Source organism: Lactuca virosa, chromosome 5 (genome assembly GCF_052849685.1).
Source record: "Lactuca virosa cultivar CGN04683 chromosome 5, Lactuca_virosa_CGN04683_v6, whole genome shotgun sequence".
In the NCBI taxonomy this organism is placed as follows: Eukaryota; Viridiplantae; Streptophyta; class Magnoliopsida; order Asterales; family Asteraceae; genus Lactuca; species Lactuca virosa.
In genome coordinates this window covers 386,132,538-386,150,999 of record NC_136430.1, presented here as the reverse complement: position 1 = coordinate 386,150,999, position 18,462 = coordinate 386,132,538, and positions in this window count along the sequence as shown.

Below are 18,462 nucleotides of genomic sequence, written 5' to 3'. Positions count from 1 at the left end.
TTAGGAAGAAAAGTAGGAGAATATTTAATTTCTCATATTTTTTAGACACAAAATGTCGTTATTTTAGTTGCTTTTGTTGACCGTATGGCGACATGAAAGTTGTTTTTACTGTGATTTTTCATATAAAATTATTAAGTACGACTATAAATTAGAGACATAAATCTTCAAATTATTGCGAAAAATAATTTAAGTGACACGTATTTATCTTTAACAATGGTTAGTTTTTAACGTACAGTCACATAAATAATATTTAGCATGGCCCTTGGTATATGTAGTCAGTCGATAAAGGGAATTACCAACATATTTTCGACGAAAACTTTTACCGACGGAACTTCCATCGGTATTTCGTCACTAAAATGAGTAAAAAAAATTAAAAAACGTCCAATTTTTTTCTACCTAATATGCAGAAAAAACCTTAATACATTACACTTATCATAAAATTCTTATTTAACCACAAAACTAATAAACAATACAACAAACATTGCTGATTATAACATTGTACTTTGCATTTACTCAATGTATTTCATAAAAGTAACTTAAATACAAACCAATACAATTCATACAAATAGAATGCATTTAAATGTCTCATCCTACTTTGTACAAGATATTACATGTACTTAATTTACATAAAAAAAATCATAAATATGGAATCCGCTTACATGAGCAAATCAATAAGCAAGTATAACTTTTAAATCATAAATATGGAATCCGCTTACATGAGCAAATCAATAAGCAAATATAACTTTTTATAGCTCTTAAACACTTGGATGATGACATGTAATGAAATCCCAGATTCAATACATCTATTAATTACAAAATAAAGAAAATGGAAAGAGGACGTACATAATAGCAATATACTTTGCTCCCATTGCCAATTTGGATAATGTACTTTAATTTTTACTCATTATAGCTACATGCTTGTGTATTTGACCGACAATTGCAATGCTTTCAGTGATTTTTGTAGAATTATAACTATATTTCTTTTAATGATTGAAGTTACTAGTCAAGATGAAGTAAGTTGACAAAAGAACATGTCCACTTACCAACAGAAAACTATATGATGAAGTAATAAATTGACAACTATAAGCAAAAGCAGCTCTTTAGTTTAATAAATGCACTCATGCACCAAATATAATTTGGATGTTTTAAACCTTCTTGGTTGAATCTGATCCTATTAAAAAGATCACAATTGTCTTCTTTTTTAAGCTTGCAAATCCATGTACATGCATAAATATAACATTTATCATTTAACATATTTATAACGCTTCAATCATCCACAAAAGAATAAAATGTGTAATCAATGGTCCTAGTAAAACATTAACGGGGTAGGAGCAAAAACCTAAAGCCTAATTCAGATACAATACTAACTCTAATTTGTCTAGAAATGTAAATTATTACATAACTTTGTAAGCATATGATTGAAATTGACTAGTTGACAACAAGGACTCAAATTAAGTACCTCATATCCATAAGTCAAAACAAAAAAACCAAGAACAGAATTAGCGCAAGGGTAAGCAAAGATTTGAAACACAATTAAGATTTTAGGATATTTTATAATTATAAAAGAGTTGTTGACTTACTCTTTTGACTTCGTCTACTTTGATTAGAACGAACTCATTCTTGTTGTGTGAACCTGCAATATGTCGTCCTTTTGTACATTGTATCAAAGGATTAAAGATTACATTATTTTGTCACTAATATCAAAAACCCATGATGCATTCTATTTATATCAGAGATTAAAGAGAGTAAAGAGTGAAAGAGAAAGAAACACATTCATTTTGAAGTAAAAGTATCATTAGCCATCATTGGTTCTTGCTTCTACACACTCAAACATGAAAATTGAAAAGTACAAATGATCTACAACATACCTTTCTTCATGGGACATGCTATTGAAACCTAATGCACCGAAAAAATCATTCAGTTAAGTAGTGAACCACTCAAACTCATGACATACATCTAGATTGAAATGATTTTGCCAAAAAAATTTAAGGATAATAAATTGTTTATAAGAAACCTTGTGAATTCATTTACGACCCATAGTAGAGCCCATAACATAAAATTTCATGATACAAATTTGAAATCATTGAACAATAATCTTCTATTTATTGACAATTTGACAACCCAATTGAAGAACATCGTAAAGGGTTAAATTGTAACGCCCGCAGATTCGGGCTAGTCAATTTAGAGACAATGAGCGTCAAAAATGATTTTTTATGGAAGATTATTTAAAAGGAATAATCTTAACCAAGTTATAGTATATTTCACAAGGGTTCCGTACATATAAAAAACATTGAAATCAGAGTTATAACGAAGAAGTTATGACCCGTCGAAGTTTTACGGCAAAACCCCACGACACCGTGTAACGAAAAAAGTGAAGTTTTGATAAATTACTTTTTAGCCTTAGGAATCAATATGAAAGTCATAGTATATGTTAAACCGAGAACGTGCATAAAAAGAACGTCCAAATCTAACTTCGTATGAGGAAGTTATGATTTTTCTAAGATTTAACATAATAGTGAACAACCCGGAATAGAATTTTAGATCGATCGATTTTTAGCCAACACAACCTAATTTGAGAATTGAATATCTCAATAATAGGAGCTCAACGATAAAAAGACAGTCGAAAACGGAGTCTGTTTGTAGAAGTTATGAATTTTACACGGTCGTTAACAGTGTAATCTTCTCATACTGTTAAATTTAAAATCGGTCAAGAATTATCCAACGGAGTCTAAACAAAAGTTGTAGAGTACGTCTCCACCTTCGTGTGGATATAAATAACGTCAAAAAGGGATCTCGTATGCGAAAGTTACGAAATTTAGAAGTCGTAATGGTGCTGCTGCGAAAGAGGTGACGTGGCTTAACATGGACCATTGCTTTCTCCCCAAGCCTTGCCACCAGAGGGTGACATGTGGCACCAACTCGACAAGTTGGAGGCCAAAACTCGATGAGTAGGTCCAAAATTCAGCCTATACATAGCATGCGAGAGTGCCTTCGTTTCTCACACCAAAAACCCATTCTCTCTCTCTCTCTCTCTCTAACTTCTCTCTAAGCCTCCCAAAACCCTCCCAAAGCCCTAGTAACCTCAAGGTGCTAGAGGAAAGCCCCAGAGCACCCGAAGGCTCTGAGAAAAATAGCTTTTCGGCTTGGAAGTTCTGCCCCCGCAGAGCCCGATTCCTCGCTAAACTCTATGTAAGTTGAGTTATGCTTACCGTACTTTAAGTATAACTTATGTTTAAGTTCATTATCGTTATTATGAACTTATAAAAAAGATTTATCAGTGATTCCAATTCATTATACTGATTGATCTACTTACGGGGATGATGTCTAGGCTGTGATTTAGTGAGGTGTTTAAAGTGTGATTTCCAAACAGTATACTTCATATACCAAACGGACCCTACCTCCGATATGATCCTACCTGGTTGTTCCTTACTTGATAGATCATGAAAGTAGACTTTGAGTTAATGATTAATATAGACTAATAATTAGTCACAATAAAAATTAGACTAAAATCTAGCGGTAATGATACTAGGTTTCGTCGAAGGAAAATAGAATTGTTAGAAGCGAAGCGTTGCCCGAGTTTGGAATCATCACTTTAACAAGTGAGTGCATAGTTACTTTCATCTTACACAGATATGAAGTATTTAATATAAATTAAATGTTGTGAGTGCATAGTTACTTTCATCTTACACATAGATATGAAGTATTTAATATAAATTACGTGCTATGTGTGTATATTACATGTGTTCTTGATATCTATGTTGGATGAACAAAATATATATGTCTTATTCGATTTAAAATGTATACGTATTTTATACCTATAATTATGATGGGTAAAGATGGGTAGATTAAAGATGAGATGAGCTGAGAGATGAAAGATGATATAGATGATGAGAGGTGAAAGATAATGAGAAGCCTTGAACCAAATGATGGCCCAGTCATCTAGCAGAGTATAAATTACAACCACAGACTATTCTCGACAGTCCAGTGGAACACTAGCAGGATCGCAACATGTAGGTGTTGTGAACGACGTGTTCACCAGATGTACTCTGAATATCCTGGCAGCTGCGCCTAATGGATAATATTGGCAGTTGTACCTAACTTTTGAACTACGCGTTCACCGGATGTATTCTAAAAACCCTAACATCTATGGACTTAGTGCCTCATGAAAGAACATTGGCAGCTGTGCCTAACATCGGTAGCTATGGACTTAGTACCTGTTATATAAACCCTGGTAGAGATGGACTTCGTGCCTATTCCTTAGGATAATCCTTAGGAATGAATGAATGAAGGATAACTGATTCTTAGGGTAGATCCTTAAGAATAAAGAAGATAATGGGGATGGGTTGATTGTTTGATGATTAAACATAATAATTATATTATTGTGGGTTGAAAACCTTATGTACTCACCAGGTTTCCCAACCTGACCCACTCAGTTTATTTGTATCACAGGTGTTGATACGAAGCTACATTACACTGAGAGATTAAAGGAGATGTAAATCACTAGTGTAAATGAATGTAAGGTCTGTTTATGCTTATGTTTCTGTATTAACGATGACATCCCAAAGTTTTAATATAAACAAAATACATTTCTTCGGAAATGGTTTGATAATATATTTATCATGTTTTTCTGGGAACAAATTTCACAATATTATTATTTAAAAATGATACTCTAATTTTCAAATAAGCATAAATAAAATTTTTAAAATGACCATGAATTTGGGTATGTCACATAAATGAACATAGACACATAGAATGATTAAATGGACCTTCAAGAGTTATGATTGTTATTGGAGGGGAATGAGGGGCCAGTGAACAATTGGAAGGAGTATAGCAAAAACATATTTCGATTAGTACTTTCATCGAACACTCAGAAGGCAAAATAAGAACTCATATTAGGGGTAGTATAAGTTTCAACTAAACTTGGAATATGAGGTGAATTACTTTCATGTAAAAATAATAGCGAAAATGGTAGGTTGACGATGTTGCTTAATGGTGGTAGGAGAGATTATGGTTTCTGGTCCACCTACGATAGTGGAGCGGTGGCGCCGATGTATTCCTCAATCAATGGCAATGGCGGCGAGGTGGACCAGTGATGGTTTCAAACAAGTCGGAACTGAGATCGATTGGTGGGTGGGAGAATAATGGTCAAATTTTTTGGGGGAACTATAAATCTAAAACCAATCCAATATTTTGGTGAAGCGGGGTAATTTAATTTTTTGATCCGTCGGGTTTCTGCTGGAAATTACCAATAAAAATAAATGAATAAAAATGCATTTCTAAAAATAAATCAATGACCATTTAATATTGTCATATTTTTCTTCTTTTAATAAGACTATTTTTTTACTTTTAGACATGCAACATAACATAAAAAGTGAACATAAAATACTTATAGTCACACCATTTTTCTATAATCAATAATATGATTTATATTTAGACACACATAAGGAATTAAACCGTCACCATAAAATACATATAGTCACACATTTTATTCTTTTATCATGACAACTACTCATTAGTAAACACACAAAATAAAATAAAACATGACCATAAATTAGTTACAATCATTTGTTTTGTTAGGTTTAATAAGTGGCAAAAAACGATACATATACACACACTAACCATTCATGTCAACATATATATTACCTTTTAACTGCATTAGATTTCTTTAAGTGAATATATATATATATATATATATATATATATATATATATATATATATATATATATATATATATATGGGAAAAGTGAATATACCCTTAAGGGTATATAAGCTTAGGTACTCAAATCCGCTATAATATGTCGTTTTGTTTGATATATCTATTATAATGTTCTTAAAATCCAACCCCTAACTTGAGTAATTTCAAGATTTCCAAAATTTCACTATTATCTTCCTCTTACATCACATCTTATTGTCGAACACTACTAGGCTATATATATTATAGTTGAAAATGAAAATTATGTAAAAGGACAATAAATGTGAAATTTATAAAAGTCTTCGAAATAAATCAACTTAGAAGTTGAATTATAAGAACATTGGACAATTATAATGTATATATATGACACAAAACGATGTAGTATAGTGAGTTTGGGTACCTAAGCTTATATAATTCACTTTTCCCTATATATATATATATATATATATATATATATATATATATATATATATATATATATATATCTTCATAAAACCATTGCAATTTGTTTTCATAAATCAAATAAAAAAACATGGCAAATGGTGACATTTAGCCACACTATTTGACTGTGGGCAAAATTTGTCACATTCGTTATTTTAGAGCGTGACTACAAGTTTTTTTTTCTTTTGCATTGGTCGCACACAAATTGTAGCGATAACAATTCAGGATTTTATCAATGATAATTAGTCCTAAATTATATCAAAATCGCTACACTTTTATCAAAAGTATGAATAGGTTGTTTTCGAAAAAGTGTGGTTGTATGTCATTTTTTCCATAGTGTATCTTTTTAAAATAAAAAATTGACAAAATGAAAGTTATCCTAACTATTACATGGTATACATTTACACCTCATGGTCTTATCTAACACTTCCATTATCGTAATGTGGCTTTCTATGGAGAAATCTATATATCTATCTATATATCTATATATCTATAGTATACTATAATAAAGGTCATTTTCTTATCACCACATTAATTTAAAACCCCCAACTTTTCAACTTATTCTTAAATTAATACATTAACTTCATTATTATTGTAATTTCAATATTAATTATTTATTTTCAATATAATATACTTAATTTGTTAATTTAAATATGATGTTAAATTCACAACATAAATCAAAATTTCAAATAAACGTAGAAAAATATATATTCAAAATCTATTTTTTTCTAAATAGTTAAAAAGTTTAAATATAATACCTTAATAAAAATGCCAAATTAACAAAAACAAAATGATTAAAAACTACTTTTTATGTTTCAAAAAATATTTAAAACCTATTTTGTTTCCTAAATAGTTAAAAAGTTTAAATATAAGATCTAAATCAAAATGTCAAATTATCAAAAAATTTGATTAAAACTACTTTTTATAATATTATTTTTTTTCCTACAAAATAGATAGTTTAAAAATTTTTAAAATATAAAAGTTTCAATATAATGTTAAATATAAAACATGCATTAAAATATAGTTTTAAAATTATTTAAAAATAAAAAAGGTTTAAATAAAATATTAAATATAAAACTTACATTGAAATTGCAAATTCACACACAACCTACAGATTTATTTCATTAAAACAATATCACCATAAAATATGTCTATCTAAATTGAATTTATTTTTATTTTCATTCACAACACATATAGCTCGTATTAAGATAATGTGGATTTAATATTTATATATGTTGTCATTTGTTTAAAATACTTTGATTTTTTTATAATAATATAGTGTAAGATTATTAATTTAAATTTCTTAGCAAAGATATACTTATTTTAATAAAATATATTTATCAATATTTTAATTATATATGCGCAACGCGCAAAATATCGTCTAGTCTATTATAATAGAGACTAAAATACTTGAATCTCATGCATTTGAGACTCCAATGACCATTCAAATACCTTTTAATAATGAATGTTATCATAAATCATAAATAGTATGATAAAGTTTTATATTGTGACATGACTTATAGTAATTTATTACAAATTTTCAATTTATCATCTAATTAATACATATTAAAAGTTTTTTTTATAATTGTATTCTATATTACTTTAATACTAAAACTCTTTAGCTTTCAGTTAATTAACTATTATAACTCGAGAGTTTTTGTAACTTATGGCATATTAATTGCTTGATATATATATATATATATATATATATATATATATATATATATATATATAGATTAGATTGTTAAGATTTCAAGAATTAGATTGTGTAAAAAAAATAGCTAAAAAGAAACAAACTTCTACTTCATGAGATAGAACATGAGATATAATATAAATGTTTGATAGGATTTTCGTTAAATAGATTATTATTATGTCTTTAGTTCTATTTCTTTCTTCATGTTACACTTCTTTTGTTTTTTATATATTGTTTTCTATTATTAGAGTTTATGTTTATGTTTGTCATTTTAATATTGTTTCTTAATTCTTTAATTTCTAATTGAAACTTATCATTTGTTGTTACTTCTATTATTAAACTTTATTCTTTTGTATGACAATTTAATATTATTTCTTCATTTTCTAATTTCCACTTGAAATTTATCTTTTTTTGTTGTTTTATAATTTATCAACAAAAATAACATAGAAAATAATCAAAATGTTTGCTAGGAAGTGATGGATGATATTAATAACATATAAATAATAATTAAGTATAAATAAGAAACAAAACAACTTGATAACATTATTAGTATAAAAAATTATTAACTCTAAATTAATAACGAGGATATAAATATTTCTAATACGATATATGTACCAATAACATAATTATATTATTGTAATCAGCGCAATATATTTGTCATAATTTTAGTCATCATAGTTTTATTTCTACACAATGCGCGGGTTTTCACCTAGTTCATAATATGTTAACAAATTTCTTAATAAGTCACAAATGATAGAAATATATGATATGCTAACAAAATTGTGAATCTGTGAAAAATGAATAGACAAAAGAACGGGTTAAAACCATGCATCATGGTGTGCGTCAAGGCGTGGTTACGCCATCTCTAAAACCTTCATGGCAGCGATGTTAGGTGTGGCTCATGCAAAGATGAAATCGGGTAATACAAGTTTGTATCAAAGTCGTGGTTTAAGTGAATTTGGAGTATTGTAGTAGATTCTTAAACTTTAACCGGTTAATAGAGAAGAGAAATACAAGTTGACTAAACCTTGTGGACATATGTTAGCCAACTGTGAGACACAGTTGGGGAATATAGGAGCACCTATATTGTAATTCCATATAAACTGAATTGTGGAGAAGAAGGTTCTATGTGTGGATTAACTTGGTGGAAGCGGTATTCATACGAATAATCGTAGACGTTGCCTAATAAATTTGGATGTAGTTAGTCCCATTTAGGAATATTGTCCTGTTGTTCCTATATGGAGTATTCTTTAATCATTCGTTGTTGAGACTGTAAAAAATTATCCCATATAGGGAAAGTGTATGAGTAGTTTGTGATAGAAAAGAAACACTGATATGTCCTGATATGTCCATGTTGAGACTATCAAGCAGAATTTTACACTTATGTGCAAGTTGAGATTATATGAAGACATTGATCACTCAAGTTAGAGCTACTAAAAGAAAAGATAAATATGTTGCTATTGAAGTAGATTGAGATGCTCAAGTTGGAGCTGTTAGAACAGACTAAAATGTTCAAGCCAGAGTCGTTGAACGATACATAAAGAACGATTATTAAACCTTCTGATCAATTGAACAGTTTTCGAGCGAACAACATTGTGATGATTGTTTTGAAAACGGTCGAGATGAAAGATAGAATTTAAGTGAGTTTTGAGATGAGCAGGAGAGTAGTGGATGATGATTGATGAGGCAACAGAGAAACCCGAAGTGGTGATAGCTATATTTTCCTTAAACTCACTCCTGACACATGTGATATTAATTCGTCTATAGTATTTTATTTAGTGGCTGCCTCATCTGTTGTTCAACTGACCACTCTTTTAACCTTATTAAATGGGAGTATCATGTTAAGTTGATATACGAAAGTGATATTATACTTAACAATAAAAAACATATGTAGAATTAGAAATCAACGAGATCATTTCCCTATCGTTTTGAAATCGATCACTAACAAAAGAGATGGATATAGTAGTGAAAAAATATTGAGTTATCCTTATTGTATCTAAGTAATAATTTGTGTTATACTTCTTTCATGTGAGTGTAAAATCATATAAAGTGGTGTTCTAAGACACAATAGGTGTCTAAGTTTGATATAGACACATGAGCTGTCTAAATTTAAGGGAGATAAGAGAAGTGTTTAAAGACGTATGAGGAGTATTTAATATTTTAATGACACATGAGGTGTTAAAGGTGCAAGAGGTACCTTTGAACCTAGAAAGGTTAAAACACGAGAGTCTTGAGTTAATAAATTGTGATGGAAAGATTGTTGAAAGTGAAGCGTCGGATAAATCTTAGTTAGCCATACATGAGAATGGCGTTATGAAGAAAAAAATGTGTGGCACCTAGAGCTAAAATATGAGAAATTATGATTAAAGAAGATAAGGTGTGAGTTACATATGTAATGCAACCATAATTGAGAAAGTAGGTTATAGAAAATGCATAAGTTTTAAAAGAGTAACCCAACGTATTTTGGATAAACTTACAAATTTTCTACCCGAGTAGCAGATAGACATCATTATTAACTCAATGCTCGTAGTTGATTCTATTGTTTGTACACCTTACCAAATGGTGAAATTAAAAAAAAAGAAGTAATGACATTGTAGTAGGAGCAGATGAGTTGTAGTTTTATTAAACTCATTTGTCTCTTTGATACATACCCATATTGTCATGGAAAAGAAAGATAAGTTAATGTGCATGTGCATTAGTTATTGATAGTTGAATAAGATATCATCATAGGATTGATATTTTTGTCCAGAATCAAAGATTTATTTGATTTTATTTTAATGGGATGTTGTTCGTTTCTATAAATGATTTGAGGTTTCGGGTACTAGAAATTGAGATTGGGGGAATTTGATCTTCCAAAAATTTCTTTTGTACATATAATGGGAATTGCAAATTTTAATATGTTGTTTAAATCGACAAATATCATGTTATTTTGTGGATTGGCTAAACACACTGAGGTGAATATCAAATCTGTTGCTTTAAACTCCTAATTCACCCGAAAGGATAGATTGTATGCATAGTTCTCTGAAGGCGTAATTATACCCTAGAGAAGTCTAATTTCTTGGACATGTTGTCGATAATTAGGGTGTTAAGGTCAATCTTGCAAGGAATGAAGCAGCAAAGCAATATAATCCACCAAAAAACTCTTCTAAGATATATAATTTTCTTAATTTAATCGATCATTTTTAATGATTTATTGAGAATATTTATGGTGTAGCGACATCGTTAACAAGTTAACAAGGAGGGCAAAAAATTAAATTATTAAAGGTACAATAGGTGGTGTTTTATGATCTTCAACAAGCCTTATGTGAGGCTCTAATATTGATGTTGCCTCATAATAAGGACAATTTGGTTGTATATAGTGATGCCTTATGAGTCGATCTTAGAAGTATTTTAACACAAGGATGGAAAATGATTGCTTATGTACCGAGACAATTGAAGGTAGTAGAGAAAGCATGTCTAGTTTGTGCATTAAAACTAGTTGTTGTAGTGTTTGTGTTGAAAATAATTGGATCCATTATTTTATGAGCGAAGGTGGATGAAATTATTGAAAGATTTCAGTTGTGATTATTTAGCCTCGGGTGAAGCAAATGTTGTAGCTAAAACGTTAAGTCAAAGGGACGATTTATTCTAATTTTGTTTGTTCGAATGAAGATCTCTAGTCATTTACCTAATATGATTCGAGAGGCACAAATTAAAGTAATAAAGTCAGAAAGCTTGAAAAGTGAAATAAGCATAGCTAATGTAAATCATTTTGACGAAAGTTCACATGGTTTAAAAACTTGTAAGGGACGTATTCAAGTCCCAAAATGTGTGGTGATAATATTTATTGTTTCAAGTAGATACGATAAATTTACTTCTCATATTGGAAAAGCTTTCCAGGGAAATGTGCTTCAAGATACTTCTGAGTATCGAGTAGCATCGGTAAGTAGTAAACCATACATAACACTTATGAGTTGAACTAATAAGGGAGAAAATCCTCTTGTGGACTTGAATATGTATAATGGAAACATAAGTAAAGATTAAAGAGATTCATGAGCACATATGAGTAGAAAATTCTTCAAAAAAAAGTATTGATAGACATCGACAGTTGTTGGAAATTTAGATTTGGGATATAGTTATTTTAAAACAATGTTCGTGGAAGGGTATTATTCAATTCGAAAAAAGGGATAGATGGAGTCCTCGATCTGTCAGGCCCAATTTGGAGACTAAGAATGATAGAAATTATTATGTAACATTTAGAGATGCCAAGTGAAATCTGAATGATCTTGTATGCTCAAGAATCATACTAAAGTGATATTGTTAATTGCATATGATACTAATGAGTCACACTAACAACAACTTGATAATTGATTATTTATTAGGAAATAATAATTTTCATTAGCAAGTAAGATTACATTATTCATATGGTATGAATTAATAAGCCATGCACAACATTTTAGACTAGATAAATTCTTTTGTCTTTTACCAAAAAGTTGAAGTTTATATTTTATAAACTTGGTTTATAAAATATAAAAGTTTTGTCTTCTTTTTACTTTCTTATTTTTGAAATTATGAGAAGAAAAGGAAGGCATGGGCTTTTGATTAGTTTAATCAAAAGGCATGGCTTGCTTTAAAGGCATGGGAGACAAACTAGCTTTAGAGAAATAAGTGATTAAATGGTTAAGGACTTACGGACTTTGCTCTTACTTTAAAGCTAGTAACAAAGGCTTTCATTTGTGATACGTTTGGAGAGTCCAAAACTGTAACATGCATGTAGACATACATTCTCTCTCAATTTTGTTCATCTTTTGAAGATTAAATCTCATTCTTATGCTCTCTTGAAGTTCATATTGGTTATGAACTTCAAGCTTAAGAGTCTTAAGAGCTTTATACAAAATAACTAGCATTCTACATCAAGTTGAGTCATTATTGGTGTCTAAAAAGTTCATCATTCTTCATCAAATTCCAAGCCTCCCAAGAGGACCCAAAGAACTAGAAAGGTTCTTATTTCTTCATCTCTTCTTTGGTTGGTGATTTAATATTTCTATAACTTGCAAGATGATCCTTGGTGGGTTGTAACTAGCTTATAATGTTTGAAAATTTGAAGTCCTCCGTTTTCCATTTTATGAGTTTTTGAAACTATTTTTGAACTAAAACCCAAAAAAGCTAGAGTATTCTTGATGTATCACATGTGTTATGTTACGATAGATGTAGATGTATGGTCGTAACTTGAGAACCTAAGGAGGATTTTATGTCTAAGTACTCCCATTTGTTCTAAAATGATTTTACAGACGGAAGCTTCTGAAGGCAAGGAGAAGTTGTAACATATGTTATAAATTTTGCAATGATGGGAGAGAGGTGTGTAATTGCTCTTTTGAAGTCAGTTTTATAATGAAAACTTTTCTTAATATTAGTATGTTAATGTATCTAGAAGTGGTGTTAATTTGAGAATGATATTGTTGTTAATTCTAGTAGACTCGTGGTCTGATAGTCAATGTTGAAGACTATGAAATATGAGTGTAAAGAGCTCTAAATCACTAATTCTTGATCTTAGAATGCATCCACAACAAAATATAACTTGTTTTTGAAAGACTCGTCTAAAAACATAATCCGTATAAGGGAGTTATGCATATTTGAAGTTGGGGATTGAGTTAGACTTGAACTTGTGAAAGTACACTTCTTAAATATGAACATTTATGATAACACGACCGTGTTTCACTATCTATGTCCTAAAAATGGATGTAAATGACTTTTATAAAGTAGGTTGTTATTTTGGGCATAGTTGGCCAAAACACGGTCGTGTTTTGGGGAAACAACGGTTGTATTTGTAGTTTGAACCCTTCACAATGTGTATAAGCGTGGTACATCTATATTTGGAACCTCAAAATCATCTTACACACTTCTTAGATGCTCTTTAACCAGAGGAAACAATTCTTGGAGGTTTCTAGCACCTATCTTGAAAGAAGTTGAAGAAGAATTTATGGAGAAAGCAAGAGTAGCTCATCTTACTTGGAACAAGGTATGAGGGTTTCTTCTTTCTGTAATTCTTATTGATAACTAGAATTAAAAGCGGAATATAAACCATAAATTTTATGTGTGTTCATATAAAGAAGCTTATGGTAAATTCTTGTTACTAGCTATAAACCTCCAAGTAATCACTTGAAATCTTTGTTATGGTAAATTTGGAGTGATGTGCTAAAACCCTAACTTGAGTAAATTGCTAAAACATGTAATTGAACATGAATGTTTGTTAATGAGTGTAAATTATAGTTATATAGGAAAATGGTTAAAGAAAATAAACTAGTGAATTTAGTTTAAGTTGTAAGAGAATATGATGAGAATTGCATGTTAGTTATGGATTTTGTAAAAATACTTATGTGTTTTGGAGATTGTTGTTTATTGAGTTTTAATACTTAAACTATGATATGTTGTTTGGCAGTTTTGGAGACTAGGGGTAACAGAAAACTTCAACAATTGGAAACATAACTGTCCCTAACAACACAATGTGACTAACTTTATCTCATCCTTAAATACATGGTAGTTGAATATATTGTTATTATAGAGTATGATAATCCTTTGTGGCGAGACCCACCTACTTGGCAAGTTCTAGTGAATACATATATTATGAGTAATTTTTAAGTCACTTTGAAAGGCATTATGAGATTCGATTTATGTGTTGTTGTAACATCATGTTCCGGATCGTCCGTGATTTAGGGTTCGTGGGCTGCAACCCGGGCATGAGGAAGCCTCCGGGCAGCGACAAGTTGCTAGAAGTCTAAGGCTTCTCGTCACCTCTCCGTGGATATGAGGTTCATTGGAAACGGGCTTATAACAAGGAAGCTATGACAGTTTGAAGTTTTGGCAAGATAAGTCCCTTATTTGAGAAAGTGGCAGCTGAGTACGCTGGGCGTACGTGTATGTACGCTTAGCGTACTCATGTGCATGAACTTGAAGCAAATCTACCTAGTACGCTGGGGGTACTAAGCACAAAGTGAAAACCCTAAATGAGGGGGGGGTGTCCCTATATAAAGAATAAGATGGCCTCATTTATGGCCACCATTTCCATAACTTCACCCTCTCAAACCCTAATTTACATCCCTTGAGCTTGAGAGACCATTTGTAAGCTATTAAGTGATCTTGTGTTTTCTTTGGAGTGAAGAAGGAGCCTTGAAGAAGAAGGATTGGGAGTCTAGGTTTTGGATCTGAGCTTATCTGTGTTTGGAGCTTCAGCTAGAGGTATAAAGCTCAAAGCTTTTTCACCCTTTTGATTAGTGCATCATTTTAGTTCATTTTAGAGTTTTGGTCCCAAAGTTGGATGCTTTATGAGATATTGAGCTCCAGAGAATTATTATCAGCTCCTTTTGAGTGTCTTTAGTGGTGTAGAGTCATAAAAATCAAGACTTGGACGTTTGAATCAACCCATGCATGAGATATGAGCATTTTGAGATAAGAGAGTGAGAGTTTTGGGTGTTTGTGACTTTATCAACCATGCAAAGGCTTAAATTCACAGACTTTAGGGAGTCCAGATCTGAGATTTGATCTAAGGTCTTAATGGGTTAAGACCAAGAGAGTGGGAAAAAGCGAAACTGGACGTACGCCGAGCGTAATCCAAGTACGCACCGCGTACTGGGTTCATGTCCCCGATCAGGATCCGTGTACGCTTGTGTACACTGAGCGTACCAAGGGAGGTACGCCCCGCGTAACCTCACTGTGGACTTGTTGGGCTAAGTCCAATATTGGGCCTTAAGTGTTAGGCCTACAGTTTGGGCTTGTTGTACTAGATATTTGGACCAGAGGAATATATATATATATATATATATATATATATATATATATATATATATATATATGTGTGTGTGTGTGTGTGTGTGTGTGTGTGCCTTGGGCCCTTGTGTTAGGCTTGCCTCTTGGACTTGAGAGAGCCCATTTATTATTGGGCCTTGGTGGGCCCAATGGGTTTTGGGTTATATATGGGCTAGTTAGTGGACTACCTTTAGACTTAGAGAATGAGGGTTTGGACTTAGATCCTAATTTGGGATAATTGTGGATTTGGCTCAGAGATAGAGGCCGGTGCGCAGCGGCAACATTTATAGGAGTTGTTCATCATCCGAGGTGAGTCTTCTCACTATACTTACCTTGAGTGGTAATTTGTGTGACCGGAGGGTCTTGTATGCTATTATTGAGTATTGTGATATCCTGCATTATGTCTTTGTGATTTATGATGTGTATTATTATGAGCTTACCGAGTTAGGACCGGAAGGTCAACCCGAGTTGTGGGACCGGAGGGTCCCACTGAGACACCTTGATCGGATGGTCTTATTTGAGTTATAGCCATGAGAGGCTAATGAGATATGTGTGGTATTTTGGGGAACTCACTAAGCTTCATGGTTACCGTGTTATGTGATATGTGTTTCAGGTACTTCTCAGGATCGCGGGAAAGCGCCGGCTTGATTGTACACACACTTGAGATGGAGTTTATGTTTTGTGGATCCTGGATTTTATCAAATGATTATTGACTTTGTGTGTTTGGCAATTTGATACTCGTGGTTTTGGAATGTGATAATGAGAATTATGTGTTTTAAAAATGAAAATTTTGTTTGAAAATTTACGTTGTTACAGTTGTTGGTTAAACTGATATGATTAGCTATTGCAAATATCGAATGTGGATATTAAGCAGGTTACTTACTAATTTTCCGTATCTTAAACTTTATTTGTTGTTATGCCTTTCAGGATCAGGTAAACCTAATAAGGGTATACAGCTAGTTTCTTAGAGATAGAAGAATTGTTGGATGAATGTTAATGCCCATGCTCGGATATTCATATATGTTTATGATATATGATCCATTTGATAACTACTCCTATACTACTAGCTAATATAAATGTATACCAAGTTGTTTGTGAATTTAAAATTGAAAAAAATGGATGTATTTTATGATAATTTGTCGATTGTTACCTATTATGTTGGGTTGAGCTGCATTTGGGTCATTCTGGAATCTGGATCATCGGTGGGACAAAGGCGACAGTTGGGTTGCAACTGGGGAAGAGAGAGAGAGAGAGAGAGAGAGAGAGAGAGAGAGAGAGAGAAAGATTGTGTGTGTTTGTGGGCAGGAGATAGGAGGTGGGTATGCCATTCTCTTATCTTTAGTTATTTAAAATCATTAAAATAAATGTAAAAATATATAAAAATAAATATAAGGGGTTTATCGTATTTTCAAGATGATAGAGACCAAAATCACAAAAAAAAAAGAAAAAAAATCAAATTTGAACTCCTGATGCAAGTTTAAATTTTTTTGGACCAAACTTACAGTCTTTTTCCAACCACAATGATTTTTTTGCAATTTTCTCTTTGATATATCATTCCATCCATATTATTTTTATAGTATCTCTAGCCACACTCTATATTTACGTTATAGAGTTTAGAGTGATTCTACAACCTCATCTATTTTGCACTATATTTTAAAATATTAAAAAGAATAATCCTAAAATATTCTCTTTCACCAAGTTTTTTATTTTTCTAAATAACCTTTCTAATTATAATGTTTTACAAATTTAACTAACAACATTTTGTTATAATACTATAAAATATGATATTAGTGAGTAGCTATAACCAAAAAAATCTTATAGTTCATATAAAAACAATTCAAGTTAATTGTGATACTAATAAAACAAACATTCTATTAAATAAATAATTTCATGCATAATATATTAAAATAAATATATACACACTTTTTATAGAAATATTATTCATATATTTAAAGAAATAAAATAATATGATTAAAGAAATATTACATATATATTTGAAGAAATATAACATATACATTTAAAGAATTAGTACATATTCATACATTATAATATTTTTCCCACAAATGACCAATATACATTAATATATCAAGAACCCAATCCTACATATTTATCGTTTTGACAATATTTCAATGATCTTGGGGATCTGATATTGTTTAGTGGACAATTAGATTTGTAATAATATAATATTATGATATTAGTATTGTGTTTGTGCATACTAATTTGAGTTCTTATAAAATATGTATGAAGTTCAATTTGATTTTTTATAAAATATGACATATGTCAATATAACCTTTTATTAAATATTTTATTGGGTTGTAATTATTAAAATTTTAGATACATTTGAAAATTTTATCACATTTAATTTATAATAATATAATTAAGTATTCTTAAATGGTATAAAAACAAAATTTTAAAAACAAGTTAAGTTATATATATATATATATATATATATATATATATATATATATATATATATATATATATATATATATATATATATATATATATATGGCTAGGTTCATGTGCTCCTAGCATCTATTGTGTGCTCGTAAGCACAAATCTGGACCAACGGATGGAATAGAATCAATGATCATAATTTTAGGGTCTATTATATTACAATCGGGTAACATGTACCATATAATCACACAAATTACAACATAAGGTTATTTTAGTCAATTAATCTATATTAAAAAAGGAAATTTTTGTATTTTAAGGGATAATTAATTCCCTTATTTTTTTAAAATATGATTTTTTCTAAAATAATTCAAATTTAATTTTAATATAACTTTTAGTAATAACCGATTTTATTATGTCGGAATGACAGAAAGTCAACTATAAGATAGTAAAGATATT